The sequence below is a fragment of the Mixophyes fleayi genome, chromosome 3 (genome assembly GCF_038048845.1).
Source record: "Mixophyes fleayi isolate aMixFle1 chromosome 3, aMixFle1.hap1, whole genome shotgun sequence".
NCBI lineage: Eukaryota > Metazoa > Chordata > Amphibia > Anura > Limnodynastidae > Mixophyes > Mixophyes fleayi.
In genome coordinates, this window is record NC_134404.1 from 127,065,261 (window position 1) to 127,078,826 (window position 13,566).

Genomic DNA, 13,566 nt, shown 5'->3' on the forward strand with positions numbered 1-13,566 from the left:
ACTACACAAAGAACTCAGAGACACAAAATTAACATTTTGACTGCTGGAATCATTCAAATTTGCACACGTTACATTTGAAAGAACGTATTGAATCTACCGTATTAGTACAGGTAATCAAAAACCATGGAAGACATAACCATTACTGTCTAAGTTAAATAAATTTAACAGGCCCTCATTTAAATTTTCTTCACTGTCTGATTCATCCTTTTCTTCTTGTCATTGTTTCAAACTTTATAATTTCCGCCTCTCTGAATCCAGCAATAATTGCGGAAGTTTTAATAGACTTTTATGAATCAGAAACCCAATGCGCCACTTCTTCAACCTTAGCTTTTTGCCTTTTACTTCCATTTGTAAATGTGTGAGATCCATTCCTCATCCACTCCTCCCATTGTATCCGTAGTTGACTTTTGAATGCTTTATTAACAGCAAGATCTAACAGTTGAACTATTTACGTTCATCCACTGGCTATTATAGCTAATGAAGCACAAACTTTCTCACACTCATATTTCACAGATGGTAGTAAATGAGAGCGCATTCAGTCCATGATTAAAAGTCCATGGGGGTGAATAAAAGCCCCTTTCCTTTTACGCCAGATTTCATGAAGCCAATCAAGCATAATAGTTTCGCACATCCACCTTTTCTCATTTGCCCGAATTACTATATTTTTTTGGGAAGTCACCTTCTGGAAGAGTTTTACGTTTGAATATGAGCATTGGATTTATTTAAATTTGTCGCCATTTGAGGTACAAGCAAGCACACATGTGAAACATGTTTTTTCATTTCCTGTGGTGCTTAATGATACTGTTTTTTCCCTTTTTTCGTTAACAGTCATGTTTGGCGGACAGTCAAAAGAAAATGGAACATCGTTCATATTAATAATGTGAGATTCAGAAAAATGTCTCTGCTCGATGATGTTGGCAACATAATTTAAGTTTACTTTTTTTTTCCTACTAGTCTTTCTAGTTTCAGGGTATATTCTAGTCCTCTAATGTTAGCAGTATTGATAAATATGCATACAAACGTAATACACCCTTTTCTGGACAATCTAAGGGAAAGTGTGTGTGTGTGTGTGTGTGTGTGTGTGTGTGTGTGTGTAATGTGATGAAATTTTCACCTTCTGGAACGCTTCAGTGCCTCAACCCAAATCATGGCTTGTGACAATAAGGTAAGTTCTGGGATCACAAACATTAGAGAGAAGACTCAAAACTGGTGCAAAGCGACTTCGCCATGTTTATTATAAATAGAATTTGGAAATAAAATGGATAACTGCTTTTTATTTTTATCTCTTTTTTAATCAAGATATACCCTTTGACACTATAATCATTCACAAAATACAGTGTTAATTCTACAGTGTTTCAGGCAATAAAAGTTTACAAATATAACAGCAAATGCTTTCTGTTTCCCTCACATTCAAGTACACATGCAGTGTATTCCTAACACATTCGCTACATTAAGGTACCTCATATAACTATTCTGAACTAAATTTGGGCAGTTTACGACTTAATGAAAGCCACCTACAAACGGCCAACGAATGTACATTTTTTTGTCTTGAATGGTGAAGTGGCTTAAATCACTCAGTCAATTCTTGCTGCATATTCATACAAAGCCTTACAATTTAACTCTAAAGTAGCGTGATTAATCTGATCTCTCTTGTGTTGGGAGCTGATAAATACACAGTTAATGTGATTGACCCAATAGAAGAGATTCCCAACACTTGTTAGTTGAATTGAAATCATATTTGCCTAACCTCCCATCCTGGAATCCTGGAAGAGTAGGCATTGTCCTGGAATTTGCTGGGGGCGGAGTTTGTGTCATCAAGCACCCTGCATTTCATAGAAGGGGGCGGTGCCATGGTGACGTAAGTGTGTCCCTACGTCCCGTCATGCTCATGCACGTGTCACATCCCCTTTCTTTGGGATTTAACTTGACTGGTGTCAATTTTACACTATCAAAATAGCTGCTATTCACTTAAGGCTGCTGAAATGCAAAATGTCAGACAGAAACGTTAGCACACTCTGTGGCATGATGCTCACTGAGATTTGTGATGTCAGTAGCCAACCTCTCTCTCCCCTCAAAATCTTTAGCTCTCAGTCACTTTTCCTTGACAGATTCTCAGCATCTATTTCCTAGTGATAATGCTAATAATCTCTGTGGCAGCTTTTCCTGCTACAAGCCAGTGTGCATTTACTGTTCTTCTTCAATTAATGTCACCTACTCTTAGTAGCCTCACAGAAATCTCTGTCTCCAGCACTTGTCAGCCCTGACTTTATTTCATTACTGTGGACGTGTGTTTTTCCATATACTTATCTATTTGCTGGCTCCCTCTCAGTACAATGTTCTTCTATTCTTAACAAGAAGTAACTCACTGACTTCTCCAATAACAGTCAGCTCTCTTCTAGCTGACCATATCTCACATACTCTGTTCTGCCTCCCAGATTTCCTCTCTTTCCCCTGTCAGCGCTCTCTCACTGGATAATCTCTTTATGGAATACTCTTTGGCAGCAAGGGAATCTGGAAGGTGTAGTTCTTGTCTTCTGCAGCCATGTTGGGACGGGGCTGCGTGACTTTATCAATTGTTTCCTCGGCGTATGTGAGGTCCATGTACAATGTTACACAAACATTTTTTTACACTTTTGATAGCACTTGCTGTAGCATAGAGAGGAAAGCAGAAATTAATTTTACTTATTTAGCCCCCTTGTGTTGCTGTGGTGACAATGTCTCCGGTCCTCGTGAATGAAGAGTTGACAGTTAAGCCAGTGGGAGAAAAGACAGTTGAAACCCTTGCAGGAGCTGGTGAGAAAGAGGTGCCTGAGGGTATAACAAGGAGGAGACTGATCAGTGTTAGGGAGAGAGAAAGGAAAGGGATCTGCAGACATTGTTCATACCAGTGGGTGTGAGGAAACCCCATGAAGAGGAATGGAGACATCTTCAAAATAGCAAAAAAGAGGGAGCCTTTCCTTTGAATACCAGTAGGTGTCGAGTCAGAAATCCTGAGACACAGAGCAAGAACCTAGCTATCAGTGTACAGTAGGGTTCCCAGGAAAGGATCAGTCTGTTGGCAGAAGCCCAATGAGAAATAGAGACTTGTGTTACAGACACCCCGTCAACTTTAAGTGTGGAAGACAATTTACAGCTTCTAGTATACCTGTGTTTAATAATGATGGGGCATTCAAATTCCGAACAAGGAGCTATTAGAATATGCTTTCCAGCGTACACGTACAGGCACCCTAAGAGCATATAATATACTTTGTCAACATTGTTTCAAAACAGAAAAATGATGAAAGAAATTATGATGTAGTGTAAAGGGCCCAATGTAAATTAAACATTAAGGTATGTTATAAATGTCCATCCATTATTGGATAAAATAACCTTGACACATTTCTTGTAATTAAATGACAAAAGACACTCACAAATCTTTATCGATATTTTAAGATATCATGCATGATGCCATCTTTTGATAGTGGGATTTCCCCCACTGTCTGGAGGTCTTCTTGAGCTGTTGAAAAAAAAAAAATACATGCTTAGCTAATTGTTCAAACATATATTACTTCAAAAGGGTGTACTTTGCTTACCTCATTTGACCAGATCACCAGAAGCATGAAGTGTTACATAACTTTACATTGTCGGAAAAAGTTAATGGTATGCTAAATACAGCACTAGGCAGAGGATTAATACTTTTGGATTGCAGATGTATTTATAAATACATTTGTGAGGGGGCCGGGGGGTGGGGTTGACTTGAATCACAAAAATTATTATTTTGGCCATCATGGTTGAAAACTGTGTAATGAAAACTAGCTATTGGGAAAATATGGGTAATCATGATTTTTGCTCAACTACAATGTGCCTCAAAAGGAATACAATTAGGAAAAGGGTTTCATTTTAATACTTACATTCACCCATCGCCACCCTTAACACTTCCTGTGTGGCAGCCACCTCCCTCCTCTAGGGCCACCTCCTCCACAAGTGCCACCTCTTCCACCTCCAACACTAGCTCCTCCTTCACCTCCTTTCCCTATGTAGTGCCTTAATGGGAAATTGCAGCAAGTATTGAACATAACCTCCTAACCAGTTTTTTTCTGAGACCCTACTTATAAAGTATCAATGTCATGGCTTTTTTACGTAATCTAAGTTACCACCTAAATAAAATGTAGACCAATGAGAGGAGTTATAACACTTGAGTAGCAGTAGATTCTAATAATTTCTTGGTAGTGCTTGAGTGTTATGATGGGACTGGATTGTATCACCCTGATTAAACTTTTATCTAGTAGTCAAGTTTTTTTCTAAATATTGTTACACTTGCACACTGATGTATATTACTACAATGTCCTGCACATTTTAGCTATCCTTTTATTGTATTGCCAATGTATATATTGTATTTATTCATATATTTATAACCCGCTGCATTTAATTTTAAATAATTGTTTTTGTCGTCTTGTTGCTAATATATTATCAACTGTAAATTGTTGCTACCACTTTTAATCATATTCTCCTGATACATAATAAAACCTCAGTGGTAATATTTGCAGCATAGTTGTGTGTGGCATTCTGTGTAAAGGTCTCTGTCGGGGTAAGGGGTCTCCGAAGTTGCCCCTGGTGGTCACCTTCAGGCCACCGGGCAGGAAGATATATGTCCCCCGGGCTGGATAATCAAAATGTATTTTGGATCACCTGGTGATCCAGTGGGAATGCGGTGCAGGCAGCCAATGCAGTCTGTGCATAAGCGGCCACATCGCATACTACTCAATGCAACCGCATCATCCATTGACGGAATATTGTACTTCAGCTTGTAGTACAATATTCTATTAATGAATGAAGCGGTGGCATTGATAACTATGCGATGCTGCCACCAATGCATGGACTGTATAGGCTGCTTACATCCCTCTATAGTGCTACAGGGCTCCTCCCCTAGACCACGGGATCCCTGTAGCACCAAATTTCAGTATGTGAGTGACAAGGCCGTGCAGCTGCTAGCACCACAATGCAGATGGACCAGGGTATCAGATTGACACCCAGTGCCTTGACTTTGCTCCTCACTGACTGACTGACATCATCATCACGTCCCAACACTGTCATTCAGGAGATGCACTGAGAGGAGCGGCTGCAGAAGAAATGACAATAGAAGGTAAGTAAAGAATTGTGTTTATGCAGGAAGACAGTGTGATTAGGGGACAGTGTGATGAGAGAGACAGTATAATGAGGAGCACAGTGTGATGAGAGGCACAGTGTGACGAGGGGCACTGTGAGATGAGGGGCACTGTGAGATGAGGGGGACAGTGTGATGAGGGATACAGTATGATAAGGGGCACAGTGTGATTAAGTGGGAACAGCAGTGTGATGAGGGGGGAGAACAGTGTGATGAAGGGGAGAAGTGTGATGAATGGGATAGTAGTGTGTTGATGGCACAGACATATCTTTTATTTGTTGTTCTTATTGTTGTGATCATATATATATATATATATATATATATATATATATATATACACATATATATAGTGGCAAGAGCCCGCCACTGCTGAAGCACACACGAACAACTTCTTACTTTTTATGCAGTTCTATTGTCAGACCCTAAACGCTAAGACTAGGTAGACAAAGGCCAGCTCGATAAAGACCAGCCAGCTTCCCAGCATTTGTTTCTGAACAATGAAACAAGCTAGCTTTTATACATGACACTCCTCCCACAGCCGTAGCTTGATGGGCAGGTGACACACCCACCTTCCCTTTAAGAAGAAACTCCCATCAATGGTTCTGTTTGCACTGACACAGACACACCCTGTCTGTTTGCTGTGAGGAAGCACATTTCAAACCATGTAACCAAACTTTAAACTATTGTTTGTCACACATAAGTCTTTACCTGGTCTATCATCAATCTAGATGCATTACTGCACAAATGTTTTACTCTGCTTGCATGCTTTCTCTGCATATTGTCAGCTACATGCCTCCTTTGTTACTATATATATATATATATATATATATATATATATATTTATACACACACATATCATACATGCCAACTTTTAAGAAGTCATGTGACACGGGGTAGGAGTAGGGGGGCGTGGTGACATGTGACACTATGACATTGTTGCATCACCATAGCCCCGCCCCACTATTAAAAAAAAATGAAATTCACGGCATTGAATGGAGGGGGCGGAACTTACTGGTGCGATTAAGCCCTACCCCCTCCATTCACTGCCGTGAATTTCGGCAAATGTGGGAGCCTCCCGGGAATACTGGGAGAGTAGGCATGTATGATATATATATATATATATATATATATATACACACACACACACACACACACCATTATAATCAGGTCAGCTATGTAAAAATAAAAAGGTGATGTATATATTGATAAATATATATTATACTGCAAACCACCCTTTAAGGATGGGCCACTACTTAAGGGTCAGTGCTATGTGGCTTGCCCCCGGTCTAAAGTCGCCAGCCAGCCCATGATCACTCTCCACATCTACACAGAACTAGCGAAGAAGTCTTGGCTGGAGGCATTGCTATTAGAGAAATACACACACCAGCATAATCATCTCATAATAGCCCTTCTGGAGTGAGGAGAAGAGGGTGTTACATTTATCACACATTTGAGAGTGGCACAGAGTTCATTTGCAGATTTTGCACATTTTATTACCCTCGAAAGATCTTTATCAATAAATTTTGCATAAATTAGAAATAAAAGATTTTTGAGTTGCTAATGCAGTTATACAAACCCATCTTAGAAAATTAGAATATATATATGCTACAACCCATAGCAACCACTAACAGCAGATATCTGTTTAGGGGGTTATGGTATACAGAACATATAATTCCTCTTTTAACTTGTAATTAAATAAGCTTTATGTAGTATATTGACACAAGCAAAACTGCAAATATTTACAGATGACTAATACAGATACTTACACCAAGTAGCTGCAGTAGTTAGTTAAAGCCACTTGACATTATCATTCAGAAAATCTTAACATGAAGCAGAATATGGACATGATCAGAACACTTTAATATCATTAAATATAATATCTACTTTAATGTCAAGTATTTTATGTAGCTCAGGTAACTGAAAAAATGTAGGAAAACGAGGACAGAGCTCCGTTCTTGGTGAAGTGAGTCATTTTCATAGCCATGATATAGCCTTTTTATTGTATTTTGTTTTTAGATGTTTGCCCACTATTCAATGTGCCCTATTGATGCTTTGAATCTTTTGTCTTAAACAGAGACAGGAGAAATAAGGTCATTCACAAAAGACTACTAATCATGCTCATTACTGCTTACACATAGCAAGGAGATAGACACTGCGTCAATCACCCTGCAGGCAAAGTCATGAGGTCATTTGTGATAACTGCCCCGTGGAAGTACTTAGTAACACAGCAAGAGAGGTGATTGTGATCATGTCAGTTCACTTATTCATTCATTCATATTAGAACTCTCATCAGTCAGATTAGATGTATTATTCACTCTCTATTTGAAAGAATAAAAGATAAATCACTTAATGAGAATAAATACTTACGTGTATGTCAGTTTGTTGTAGAGCCCTGAACACGCACCTTTTATAGCATTTATGTATTCATTATACTTAATTGCTTTTCATTTTGTCTTTTGCACAATATTTTGTTTCCCATTTCTGCTCTGCATAAAAGGAAAATGAATCTGAATAGAGGGGCTCATTGATGATTAACAAGACTTATAAGCGTAATTGTGTATATTTTTCCATGTGCATGTCTCCATAGAACAAGTTCATGGTTCACCTGTACTTTCAATGTGGGAGATCATTATGGATTTGAATGTAGGACACAGAGATGTGCATGTCTTGCACAAGAAAGTAAATCCAAACAAATGCTGGCCTACTAGCACATTTTTACTTCATCCCCCATTGATTTCATATCAATATTTTATATCTTGTTTTCCTCCTAATATACTGATTATTTGAGACTTGTCTATATATTATATAACTCCTGGAAGTAAGGGGCATTGGGGCTACCTTTATTTCAAGTGACAAGTATTAAAATATCCTTTTTTTAAAAAAAGAAAAAAATAATAATAATAAATGATGGTATTTATGCACATTGGAACACATTTAGAGTTGAACATACATTTTATTTGCGTAAAATACACATTTCCATACTGCTAATGTGCACTGCATAAAGTATGCATACGTTCGTATCCAGATCTTGGTGTATCTTACGTTTGAGAAAGGAAAGGGGTAGGATGCACACAGGGCCGGTGCTAGCCTCCATGGCGCCCTAGGCATTTTTACAAAATCGGCGCCCCAGCCCCCCCGCAACAATCGTCGCCCTCCTCCCCCCTCACCCCGTCTTTCCTTACCTCACCACCGCCGCCTCTCTGCTCCGTCTCCTCCCCTCCACTCACTGACACTAGTGAGTGGAGGGGAGGAGACGGAGCAGAGAGGCGGCGGTGGTGAGCAATAGCCTCTTCCCCCCCTCCCCCGTGCATCTGAATGCTGTGCGGCGGCCGTGACAGGTATGGTCAGCGGTCACCGCACAGTTTTAAAGTAATTTTCATTCTGGAGGGCACCCTCCAGGCGCCCTCCAGAGCCCGGCGCCCTAGGCAAGTGCCTAACCTTGCCTAATGGGAGCGCCGGGCCTGGATGCACACAGTGAGGGTATGTTCAAGGAATTGTGACTCAAATAGAACTGGACAAAGATACATCTACAGGTACTTAAATAATTAGTGCATAAGTTCACATTTATTAATTGATATTTTCATCTGGACTACTTCATGAAAGAAATTCCCGTTTGATTTGTAAATGGGAAAAATTGTTTTTTGCATTTAATTTAACTTGTATTTGTGTTTGTTTGTAATTATATTTCATATGGAACATTCAACTTTTGTATTATTAGTAACACTGTCCAGAAACTATTTTCTTTTGTGTACATGACAATTCACTACATTATTGTATTGTGTATATCTCTACACTTTCTCTATGCTATCTCTACACTACTGTAGGGTGAAAGTATACACACAAGTTACCCCTGACGTGCACCTGGCATAAAGGTTTGTGTTGTACAACTGGACACATTTTGAGATGTATTATTTCTATCTATCTTTATTTTTTCAATAATCACTTTAAATTTTATTTTATTTATATTACATTTTTATTTATATCTCTTATCCATACTATTATTTTATATACACTATCTTATTTTACCCTCTAATTTTCTATTTCCAGTTGTCACATATCCATCACCTCCATTTTAAATTTCTCACTTTAACTTCAATTCATACGTTTATTCCCATCACCAACCTATGGCTTATTATACTAGTCTCCACTTGTGCTCCTGCATCCATCCTGTTTAACTATACTCCTCTACTCATTTCTCAACCTTCTCCTTTATTCCACTTTTGTCACCCGTCTGCACATTTTCTTACACACTTCTTACCTCTACTTCCCATATCCTCTGCATCACTCACATCAGAGGCAGGCTGGGCTGGGCTGGGGGGCAGGGGTATATTTGCCCCCCGGGCCGGTCCCATAGCGGGCTACCCTGGCTGGGTCACTGGGGCACCTGCATTTTTTTCCTTTATAATGTTCCTAATAGGCTGCCGAGTCGAGTCTTGCCCCTGGGCTAAAATTTGCCAGCCCTGCCCTGTCACACATACACACACACACACCCATGTCGGTCCGGTCTCCTAGCAACCAACATGGATTTTTCCTCCAATTACATGCTCCCACCCACCCTCCAATCAGCTAGCCTTTCTGCTTTCGCCAACTTTCTCCTCCCCTCTCTCTTATACTTAAACCAACACACGAATACAGGGCAATAATCCCTGAAGAAGTCCCACCAAATGAAATGCGTTGGTTACTATTCCTGCCCCACATTACTCCAAGCACCTCACTAGACCACCAATATCCCAGGATAAAGCCTGAAACAATCATAAAACAAAATCAGAGCGTGAGTTCTATGGAACCCAATTTGTGTTCCAGTGGCCATCTTGGATCGGTAAACGCTAGCAGTGGCAGATCCAGGGGGGGGGGCGATTGGGGCAATCGCCCCCCCCTAGCGGGGGCTTGCTGCCGGTGGCTGCACACTATGTGCAGGTCCGCTCGGCAGTGACAATGTGCCCAGCTGCTCTGATTGTGTTTTAAACACAATCAGAGCAGCCAGGCAGTACATTGTCACTGCTGAACGGACCTGCACAAGGGGGTGGGGCCTAAATCGCCCGGGGTAGAACATTTTTCTACATCTGCCCCTGAACACTAGCAATAAGCCTGCACACACTGCTTCTTGCTGCATATTACACAAAGACTGCTCTTTTAAGAGCACTACTAAGCAGGGCTGGTGCTAGGGTCCATGGCGCCCTAGGCACTTTCTCAAAATCGGCGCCCCCCCCAAAAAAAAATCGGCGCCCCCCCGCGCCGCAGGAACACTTTGACAATCAAATAAAAATAAATAAATTTAAAAAAAATAATAATATTCTATTTACTTACTTTTTTTCTCTTGTCAGCAGATGCAGGGGGCTCTTCACACTTCTTCTGTTCTCTCCACTGGCTGCCAAAAACGCTCCTCGGCTTCCAAAAACACAGAGGAGGGGGGTGGAGGGGAGCGGTGCATGCTGGGAGGGGAGGGGACTCTGGGAAATAACTTTATTCACACTGTCTGTCAGTGACAGACAGTGTGAGAACACGGGGGGTGGGGACAGCATTTCTCTGGACCTTGAAGACGCCGCCGAAGAAGACTGATATCACATGATCACTGACTGATGTCAGTGGTCATGTGTGAGTGCTGCGCGGACGGGGGCATCCATTAAAAAAAAAAAAACGGAAACAGCAGGCGCCATTCCGCCGCTGTACTATGTCCCAAACACCGCTGACTAGATTACAAAATCTAGTCAGCGGCGCCCTGCAGGTCCCGACGCCCTAGGCAACTGCCTAAGGTTGCCTAATGGGAGCGCCGGGCCTGCTACTAAGCTATAGACACTGTGTAAGCACAGAGCCCTGAGCCTTTAATATTTCTGAGCTACATTCATACCACCAGGGTTACATTCTTACCTACTCCTTCTCCCAACCTTTTCCCCATCACCCATCTTATACAACTCACCTTTTACCTCCTAGTACTATCCTACTACTAGTTCCACATCTATAAACATTCTTTATCCACATTAATTACACCCAGCTATAAACTTACAGATCTATTGTATTAAGCCTCTCCATAGGCTTAACCCACTTCCCCCCTTTGTTTCTCCTGTCCCTTTTCACCTCCCTTGTCTTACCTACAGGCCAAGAAGCAAAGAAAAGATTTGACTACCCAGAGACAATCAAGGACTTCAGACCTACACTACAAAAAGAAGCATTACATTCCTACAAGAATACCTCATACAGCTGGAGTTTCCTTGGCCACAAAAATCAGATCAGACTCAAACTACAAGGACAATTGATACAGCCATCTTTAACTTTCTTACTCCCAACCCCACCATTCTCATACCACAAGAAAACCGCACAACTTCGCAAACCCAGCTGGTTTGCTACATACATGGAAGCCCTCTCCTCCTCTCCCATTATTCTCATTGAGCAGATTACCACAACTTGTGCCACGGAAACCTCAAGTACCGCATCTTGAGATGTGTTCCACTTAACATATTCAAGTAAATGTGCTTTTTCTTGCATGCATCTTTTCTTGCATATGTTCAGGAATCAAATGCATCCCACTATAGATCAGCCCCATTTTATCCTTGTATCATTATTAGTAATTGAAATAATCATAGCAGTTCTACTTCCCACTACCTCAAAGGTGGTATAAATTTCAGGATCATTTTAGTGGCAGATTAACTAGGTGCGATTTGGAAAATCATATCGCTAGCAATGATCCCTTAGCAACAGGAAGTGCTGCTCTGGAATCCCTTTGACTGCTAGGAAAGTAGATTCTACATTCCTGACATGAAAGGAATTTTGAATAACAGTTTATCATGTAATCAGCAGGATTAGAACTGGTAACTGGCCTCGGTGGGAGAGGATTTGGAAACCGCTCCACCCCTATACACAAATTACAGTTGTATAAAGAAAACAAAAAATGCAACACCTCACCACGCAAGATCAGGCATGCCATTGCCTTTCTATGCCATGCCATACCAAGTATGTAAGACCGACTATTTGCTAATTACTTAAATGTAATTTTCCTAAAAATTAAATCCTAAAAATTAAATCTCATTGCTAGATGACCGGACGCTATTCAGGGAGCCGGCGGCGGTTACTTATGTCACTCCCTTATATAAGGAAGACTCTAGTACCATTTTTGTGCCAGAGTATTAGGTCAAAATAACTCCAGGCACTGCATGTTCCCTCCCTGCTTTCGGTCTGACTCCCTGGCTTCTGACTCGGCTTGTCCTGATTCTGTCTCCGAATTCTCCTTTTGGCACTGCAAGTCCTTCTTGATATTTGACCCCTGCCTTTCTGACTACTCCTCTGGATATCTCTCGAGTGCCTCACTTGAACTTGGCATCCCTGACTACCTGTCTACCTCCACCTACTTTGCTGATTGCCCTCCTGGATAGTGGAGGTCCCAGGGGAGAGAAGAGTAGGTAATAAAACCACTGAAATGTAATTTTTTTTCAATGCTACTACATGTGTACATGTGAACCTATAAATAAATTGAACAACTTCCATTGCTGTATTGATGTTTGAGAGGCATGTTCTGGTATCAGTAGCTCATGGGGAGTGCTGGTCCTCTATTGCCATTTGGAGGCTTCTTGGTAAGGTATCTCTCAATTTAAAAACAAATGAATGTATGACCCAGTATATAGGGGATCTCATTGTTTATAGTTACGAGCACCGTGAAGAGGCGGGTGGCTTATCATGCATTTGCAAATGTGTATAACTGAGAATTCTGAATTTTTATGTACAGGTAGAATAGCAAATCATTTACTAGTTCATAGCAGTGTGCTGGGGGACTTTTCTCTATTTTTTCCTTTCTGAATAACCCCACCCTTTCAAGCACCTGCTGAGAACCTATATATTGAACAAGCAACTTCCATTTCTGTATTATAAAGAATATTGCAAGAATAACACATCCCCCTCATTGCCATTATGAAAATAACAGATTATTTATTTATCAGAGACTCAAAAGAAATATATGCAGAGCATGCTAGATTTCCTCATTTTAACGATTATAACTGAAATTCTATTGGAAATCTTCTCAGCAGTGAAATTCAGGCTATGGTGAAGAAGACTTGGCAACTTTTGGGAGCACATTTATAGCAACAGAAGAATTGTCAGTGGACTGCTTAGCAAACATCTTCAATAGTTTTGAATACAATTCTGAGATTTTCCAAGTATCCAATAAGCATATAAAAAAGCTGTTGTTATCTCAATCTGAAGCGCAGCAGCAATTTAATTAGCCTTTGCAATGAAGGTGAAGTATTTGATAGCTACCTGGTGTGTAAACTTGCAAATTTTGCAGAGACAGAAGGAAAAAAACATATTAAAAACAAATACAGTACAGCTAATCACTCTGCCTCCAAAGAAGTGTACAACCCTTATCTGTCTGATAGAAAGCAAGTGTTTCATATTATTTAACATACATTTGTTTAGTAATATCCCCCAAATGCTAA